The sequence below is a fragment of the Physeter macrocephalus genome, unplaced genomic scaffold, assembly GCF_002837175.3.
Source record: "Physeter macrocephalus isolate SW-GA unplaced genomic scaffold, ASM283717v5 random_479, whole genome shotgun sequence".
Classification (NCBI taxonomy): domain Eukaryota; kingdom Metazoa; phylum Chordata; class Mammalia; order Artiodactyla; family Physeteridae; genus Physeter; species Physeter macrocephalus.
In genome coordinates this window covers 4,677-12,699 of record NW_021145766.1, presented here as the reverse complement: position 1 = coordinate 12,699, position 8,023 = coordinate 4,677, and the positions used below count along the sequence as shown (strand labels likewise).

General features: G+C 58.2%; 1 long non-coding RNA gene across 2 annotated transcripts; it reads right to left on the bottom strand.

Moving 5' to 3' along the window:
• Window positions 1-1,238: 1,238 nt before the first annotated feature.
• On the bottom strand, window positions 1,239-6,250 carry LOC114485080 (uncharacterized). Of its 2 annotated transcripts, XR_003678549.1 has the most exons (6): window positions 5,964-6,250; window positions 4,771-4,884; window positions 3,550-3,637; window positions 3,303-3,405; window positions 1,977-2,052; window positions 1,239-1,781 (listed from the first exon to the last, which is right to left on the bottom strand). It is a non-coding gene; the product is annotated as an uncharacterized lncRNA (long non-coding RNA). The 2 variants fall into 2 exon arrangements; XR_003678548.1 differs by lacking the exon at window positions 3,550-3,637.
• Window positions 6,251-8,023: the final 1,773 nt, after the last annotated feature.

Below are 8,023 nucleotides of genomic sequence, written 5' to 3'. Positions count from 1 at the left end.
CTCTGGGCTGTCTTGGCGGCAGGGGGCTGGGGGCAGGGGGCTGCGTAGGCCTGAGCCGCCCTCCCCGCCCTCCCCAACCTCCCTCTGTCCCCCCTTCCGGCCCCCACGAGGTCCCTCTGGGTCTGATCCCCGAGGAGACCGGTTCCCTCGGCTCCGTTCCAAACCATCTGCCTGCGTGTCCTCGAAAGCCGCTCAGGAGACCACTGAGACTGCACCTCCCAGGTGGGGAGGGACCCCCGGGCTGGCAGGTCTGTGAGGCCAGGAGAGCAGCCCCCGCAGCCCGGGGCAGGCGGCCCGGGAGACCCGGGGCAGGTGGAGGACCCGTGACTGTGGAGTCCCTCCCGAGGGGCCTCCCAGGTGCTCCGGGGAGATCGGGAAGACTTAGCAACAGGCGCTCAGAAAAATCCAGACAACTGGAGAGTCCTAAAAGCCGTACAAGGGAGGATGTAGCTCCAGTACGGCTGGCAGGGGAGGCACCAAGTCTGCAAACACCGATGAGCCCGGGGGTGAACGCAGCGGTTTGTCGGTGTTGCTCCAAGTCCACGTTCAAGCCTCTGGTTCCAGACTTCGCAGCCGTCCTGTGGGCCATGCGCCCAGCAGGGAGCCAACATCCTCTCAAAGGATACCGTCCACCACACCGCCCGGCAGCTGGACAACAGCAAGAAGCACGGTGGACTGTGCAGGGGTCAGAGAGCCGAGCTCCCCCCGGCCGGACAGGAAGCCCCTCGGGAAGGCCGAGCCCACGGCCCGCCGTCTAGAAACACGGGCGAAACGCTAGGTGGACGTCGCCGCTCAGGCTGCGGACGGTGGGCCGGGGGGATGCACGACCTAGTGCACTTTTTCTTGTGACTTTGATAAAAATGGTAGTAATTTAGTAATTTGACAGTAATTTGTAAATTACTTTGATAGTAATGTAAGAAATGAAACCCACACGTCTGACCGTGTCGCTCGCCGTCTGTCACCTAAGGACCCGGTGGAACCCACAGCCTCTCGGCTCGGCCGCGCCCTGCGCTGGGCGGGCGCCTTTCCTCGGCGCCCTGGAGCCGTCTGAGCTGCCATTTCAACAGCGTGAGCCAGTGGAGGAGGCCACACCTGCAGAGCAGCAGGGCCGAGGTCAAGATCAGGATCTCAGACACAGACGGGAAAGGCAGGCTGGCGCGTTTGCCTTGGGTTTTGATGGAGGAGCGGCTGAGGAGTTTGGTGTGTCTTGTTGAGAGAGGAGTTATTTCCCAAGCGGGTCAAAATAAATAATTTATTGTGGGCTTCCTCTGTCAACAAAAGCGAGCCTCCTTTGGGGGGCAAATTGTCAGCGGGGACATTAAGATGACGGCACCCCTGGGGGCCAGGATGCAGGGGAAACCAGGGCGCCGACGCGACGCCTTGGGTGCGGACCCATCTGGAGGCCGGGGGTCAGCCTCGCGCTGACCTGGAGCCCCCGGGGGCGCTCAGCGCCCGGGCCTCCCAGCCAAGCTGCCGCCACCCAGGGGTCAAGCGTGCTCTTTAAAAGGGCGGCCTGGGGTCCCCAAGTTGGGGGCACAGAGGGCAAGCCCGTGAGAGCCCCGTGCCCCCATGACCATCGCGATGAGATGTCACGGTGGTGTCGCGGATGCTCGGTTTGGAGCCGCGTAACGTGGAAAATCTTCTTTGGATCAATACGGTGAGTGGGGCAGAGACCAGCGCCCTCCGCTCCGGCTGCCAGAGATTTTCTGATGACACCGCAGCTGACAGGACTCGTCTGGAACATGAATCCTCTGGCGATACGTCAGAGTAGTCTCCATAACCTGGAAAATAATTTTAAGTGGACGAGTAGATGATGCAAGCCCGTCTAACAGTGGAACGCAATGTAAACAAGAAGTCCCAAATCAACCAGCGATTTTTACTAGAATATCAGCAGGATTAGTAAAAGCCCCACTGTTGGCCTTAAACATTCTCGTAACAGTAAGTACTGGTTTTATGACCAGAAGACAAATGCCTACCTCGTGACGCTGTTAGTTAAATTTGGTTTTCGCTGCCTGATGAGGCTTAATTTAAGGAAGTCTCATATTCCAAAATCTAAGTGAACGGAACAAAGAGGTTAGAGAATTTCATTGTTTTTCTAACACACTCACCCCCTCTTCCCAGAGTTTCCCGTGTAGTTAGATTATAACTAAACAAGACACTCTAGCAAAATTCTATTTCTAATCTGCTTTTCAAGGACACGGCTACCGTATAAATTCAGGAACGTTTTTATTTATTTTAAGCGAAAGTCGATAACCACAATTTTCATTAAAATAACATATATGTTTAATTTTATGACTTTCTCTTTTGTCATTTGCAGATCAAGAAACGCTACATAATGCAATCTTGAAACAGTAAATATAACAAATAAATCCAACTTGCTTTCGGATTTATTTTATTTGTTTTGCAGATACTTTCCCTGAAAAGCCTGCATCTGCACACCCGCTGGCCCAGACCACTGTCTTCTCGAACCCGTGCCCTCAGAGGTGGGCAGCAGAAAAAGCCACCTGGGCCTCGGGCCCGCTGCTGTTCAAGCTTTGGTGTTGGTTTAAAGAACTACTCCTTCGTCACGTATGCTTCAATTTAAAAAAATAATAAAAACAGAAATAAAGAACCACGCTTGCACCATAATGTACTAAAAGTCGCCCTCTTCCGGGAACCCGTCTACGTGCCTTAAATTCGGCAGAGGTGAGAGACAGAAAAGCGGCCTCTGATGAAGACCTGAGGCTGCGGCGAGGGGCAGGGGGTTAAAGCAGCGGAGGCGGGAGCCCCCGCCTCCCCGCAGCCCGGCCCACGCACGGGGCACACAGCCTGGGCCCAGGGCGGCCACTCTGCGGCCAGCCCGCAGGTACATTTCCCGGGAGACGCCCTCGGGAGGCATCCTGCCTGCGCCTGCCTTGGGGGTCTCATCGGGCAGAGCTGGTGAGTCCCGTGCAACCATATCTCCAACGAAGGGAGCAGGGTCCTGCGCGATGCCTCCGGGGGTCTGAATGGCCGGTGGACTTGGAGCCCCTCCCCCAAGGGTTTTGTTGGGAAAGGGAGAGGCGGGGAAAGGCTTTGTCAGTCTTGGAAAGCGACGGGCACGCATTCCCAGCGCCAGCGGTCCTTTTGACAGACACGCACACAAGTGCGGTTACGGGCCTGTGTACTGGGCTGGGCCTGTGTGGCCAGGCGCACGGGCACGGGTGGAGGGCTGGCACCAGGAGAGAAGCACTGGGCCTCCCGGGAAAGCCTGACCCGTCAGCAGGGGCTTGGGAGTCCAAGGAGGAGACCATCGTGGGGTGGGGGGAGGTGGAGGCACTGACCCTCGGCTGGGCTTGAACGATGAGCTTCCAACAAGCAGACCGCGTGTCCGAGGGGGCCCTGCTCCAGGCCGAGGACCGGTGGGCCCCGCAGAGCCGGGCAAGCCTGGAAATGACAGAGGAAACCCTGGGACTCAGCGTCTACGTCTGTGAAGTAGGGGAGAGTCAAATCCATCCCCCTCATCCAAGTACTAATAAGACAAGCCCTGGGGATGGGAAGGCTCCAGTTTCTAGAATTCTCCAGAATCACCTGAATACAGAGGAGGAAGACATTTCCTGTGCCCCTGCCTGCGTCTCTGTCAGCCTACTGGCTCCAAGGATAAGACCCCTGCCGGAGGCTGAGAGAATGAGAACGGGGTGTAAAGGACCCTCAGGGACTGGTAAGTTAAGCACCATTATTTTACACACCAAGAAACGAGGGAATCAGTCCAGATTCTGTGCACACAGGATAGGCTGCTCCTTGTGACACACGCATTTGGGAAGCCTGACCCAGCCCAGCCCTGGGGGTATCGCCCAGCGCAGTTCTCCCCTGCCATCAGTGAGGTTCCACGAGGACCTGTGGCCCAAAGCTCTTCCAGGAGAGTGCCCGTCAGATCTCTCCAATACTGGGACCGGGAGACCCTCACTCTCATGGCCCAGGTGCTGTCAGAAACCCCCTCGTGATGGCAAGTAGAACCAGCCTCAGGATGAGACAGAACCGAAAGACTTTTAAAAAAGCAATTGTTTGGGCTTCCCTGGTGGCGCGGTGGTTGAGAGTCCGCCTGCCGATGCAGGGCACAGGGGTTCGTGCCCCGGTCCGGGAAGATCCCACATGCCGCGGAGCGGCTGGGCCCGTGAGCCATGGCCGCTGAGCCTGCGCGTCCGGAGCCTGTGCTCCACAACGGGAGAGGCCACAGCAGTGGGAGGCCCACGTGCCGCAGAAGGAAAAAAAAAAAAAAAAAAAGCAATTGTTTGGTGTCATCATTGAGCTGCTGGATCAAGCCATCCCTGACCTGATGCCCTGGACCTGTCAGCCGCAGGGGCCCGTAAATCTCCTTCACTATATTATTGTACAGATGAGCTTGAATTAACAGCCACCTAACCGATATAGCTGGGTGTGCGTTAAAAGTTAGAGTTTCGTTTCATAGAGCCTTGAAGACCCACCTAGGCCAAGCGAAGCGCTAGGTGGTGTCATGTCAGGGAAGCCCTCGCACAGAGTCTTGTTAAAGATTTGCTAATTTGCAGTCGTAAGAGGATGGCTTTCACTGGGGCAGCTGCTGCGGCACCGCCTTATTCTTCTATGGGTAGAGATTACGAACTTCAGGACGATAGATCCACCACGGAAAACCCAGTTTTATGAGACTTCTATCGAAAGCCTACTCTTGGTATTAAAGAGAATATTTAAAACAGTAAAAACAACAACATCATGCTTTTGAGAACAAACAGCTGCAAGAGACCAACAAGCTGCTTTGTAAAGGCTGAGTCCACTTACTTGTAAAGGAGCTTTTAATGAAAATGTGGAACTCCGGGGAGGCCTGGGGTCCCGAGGGACTTTCCTGGGTGAGTGTCCACTCTGTACTCACATGTGTCACCAGTGGAGGGCTGTCTGTGGGGAAAGAAGAAACAATAAGCTAACCAAAAATACTCATGATTGATCCAAACTTCCTCTTTCAGAGAAAAGCTGGAAGTTTCCCCTTCCGCATTCCTGTGGAAGCCCTGGCAGGTGGGAGGACACGAGGCTGGGCGTCTGGGGAGCAGGCACCCCGACCGAGGCCCTGCGGCCCTTGACTCACAGGCCGGGCCCCGCTCATGAGGAACTCCAGCGCGTCCTGTCTCGGTCCGTCATCGGCAGCAGGTTCTGGGAGACAGTGATTAAAGCCTGAGTCAGTTCATCTCTTTGTGCTGGAACTTGAAAAAGCTCATTTTTCTTCTTGGAAAAGTACAAGAAAGGCAAAGCAAAACAAAACAAAAACAAAAATCCTGTGCTTATAGGAGGATTGTGTTGCCAGCACACTGAGAGATTTAAGAAGATGCGGCCCTGGAAAGAGTGAGGGTCCGGCTCAGGCCCGGACAGACGGAGCGAGCGGGACAGACGGCACAGCCTCAGAGCCAGGACGCGTGGAAGCCACTGGGCGGAGAGCAGCTTCTTCAATACATGGTACAGAGACCACTCAGCGGACGGCATCGTCCAAAACAAATCCCGGACGAACTCGAGTTGGGAGCCTGGGGTCCTCCTTGCACGGACTCCCTCCCAGACGCTCAGCCACCGTGGGGCAAAGGGTCTGGTTCCCGATTCACCTCCAGGCTCCGTGAGAACCTGGAGGTTTTTTCCCATCAGGTGCCGAGCCCGAGCCCGAGCCGCTCCTGGGGGAAAATCGTGGCCGCACGTCACCAAATGCAGAGAAAACGCACGCGGGGCTGAGGCTCCGCGCCCCCCTCCCTGGCAGGGCCGCCTCCCCCGTCGGGCCCAGGGACCCCTCGCCCGGCTAGAGCCCCGTCCGGGGCGGGCAGCCGACCCCAGTCTCCCTCGAGGGGCCGCGCGCGTGGCAGCCCTCCCCGGGGCAGCCTCCAGACCGGCGCCCTCGGCCCAACATGCACACCCCCCGAGGGCCTCAGGCCCACCGCCCGTTTCTCGGGTCTCGATTTTCTGTATTCATTTCATGCATTTGATTTCATCTAATCTACCTTCGACCTTTCTGGAATTAGGCCAGATTTAGATCAGTCAGCAAGACGGCCTCTTTAAAGTCTGGTCACTTCCACCTTCCAAAAGGTGGACAGAGCTCCTCGCCCGCAGAGGCCCGGCGACAGGTTCTGGAGAGTTCCTGATGGTCCTTCGTCTCTGTTGTGCTGCTCTCGGGACGTGACCGTGGCCTCCGAGATGCGTCAATTGCACAGAGGCTCCGAGGCGACAGCTGGTCACCATTAGCGCCCACGTGGCCCCTCGGGGAGGGAGCTGTCAGCCCCCGGCTAAGAATAACTGCACCGCGGCCCTGGCCACGGCCATCAGGAAGTCACCGCAGGTTCCCACCCACTTTTGGAATCTGCATTTGGGAGAGGTCTGTGTTCAAAGGCCCCTAACAGACAGCAGGCAGCGTGGACGCGGGGCCGGCCTGACGTGAAGCCAGCTGGACAGGCTCGCTGGGTCCGGCACTGGCCATCTGGCCATGCGGAGCGGCTCTGCCCCTCCAGTGCAGTGACCAGTCAGTGAAGGCACTCGTTTCTAACACCCAGATAAGCGGGGGGTCAGGCTTCCGCTGGAATTTGAAACCGGAGTTTCAACCTCCTCTCTTCCACTGGAAATGCAGCATCCGGGGATGCAGAGCCAGGCTGGGGTTCAGGTGAGGTCAGACGCCCCGGACCTTGGAGGCCGATAGCCTCGCGGCGAGGGGAGAGACCCGAGCAGGGAACCATCCAGGTAAAGCGGTGGAGTCAGGCCTGGCCGGAGGAGCCCAGACGGGAGAAAGCGGGCCGGCTGGCCGGGGTTGCGGGCGAGACCCCCGGGCTGCGGTGGAAAGCCTCTCCGAGGCCTCTGAGCCGGGACTCGGCGTTCACACCAGAGCCTCGAGGACGAGGACGGTGGTGACAGGCCCCGGGCCTTGAGGACGGCCCCTGGGACAGACAGACAGGCTGCCCCGAGCCAGCCGCGCCCACCCTCGCCTCCTGGGACCCGCGGAGGAGAGTCAGGGTGGCCGGGGCCTCGGGAAACGAACCCCTCGCCGGCCTGGGTCTCGTGTCCCACTTACGAAGCCTAGATTTCAAGACCGACTGCCCAAGCGCTCCCGAGGAGAGGGGCGGGAGGAGGTGGGGGGTCGGGATGCAGGCAGACCCGAGAGGCCTCCCTCCTGCTGCACCCCCCCGACCCCAGACCCGAGCTTGTTTGTGGGCGAACGACCAGCAGGGGGGCACCTTCCAGTGGGAAGTGGCGGCAGGCAGTTACCAGGGTCCACGCCAGGCTCGCGGCGCCCCGACGGGAACGGAACGCACAGCCTTGCCTCCCGTTCGCCTAAAGCCCAGCCAAAGAGTGTAGACGAGGACGCGGCTGTGTGCACTGGCTCCCCTGGGGCCCCTCCTCCCGCCGAGCGCTGCCCAGGCGCCGGGAACTCTGTCTCAGGCCGTAGGAAAAGAATCCTCAGGCCCACGAGGCCCCAGGAGGGCAAGGAGGAAGTCTGGGGGCAGAATGGAATGATACGGGAAATTTACTGAAACATAACATAGGTTGGGGTGAACACTGTTTTGTTGTCCTTGAACCTCTGGTTCGAGGTAAAGAATTGGAAATGGTGCCTTTAGAAGGAACCCGGCCTGGAGAAGATGCAGAGTGAAAACACGTCTACTCTCGTTCTCTCCTGAAATTCAGTTTCTCTCTGCTGAAATTCAGTACAGAGATATTGTAAAACAAAAGGGCACAGACAGGGCACAGAGGAGACGGACTGGCAAGTGGGTGGATTTGTGGCAGTGGCCTTCGAGACAGCAGGAGGGACAGCCACGCTGCCTGGCGCTGAGCACCGCGGGTCCCCGAGGCTGGGCGCCAAGTCTCCAGACAGGCCCCGGCCGGGACCAGAGCGCCTTCTCCGGGAGTCCCACCAGCCGGAAGGAGCCCTAAAATTACTGACTTGGGGTGCCCCAACCAGATGTCCCCAAAGGAAGCCCACAGCAGGCAGAGCCCACTATCACGCCTCCCGGTCCCTCCCTCTCAAATAGAATCAGACAAACATCAGAGCAAACGCGCTAACATGAAAAACGTAAAC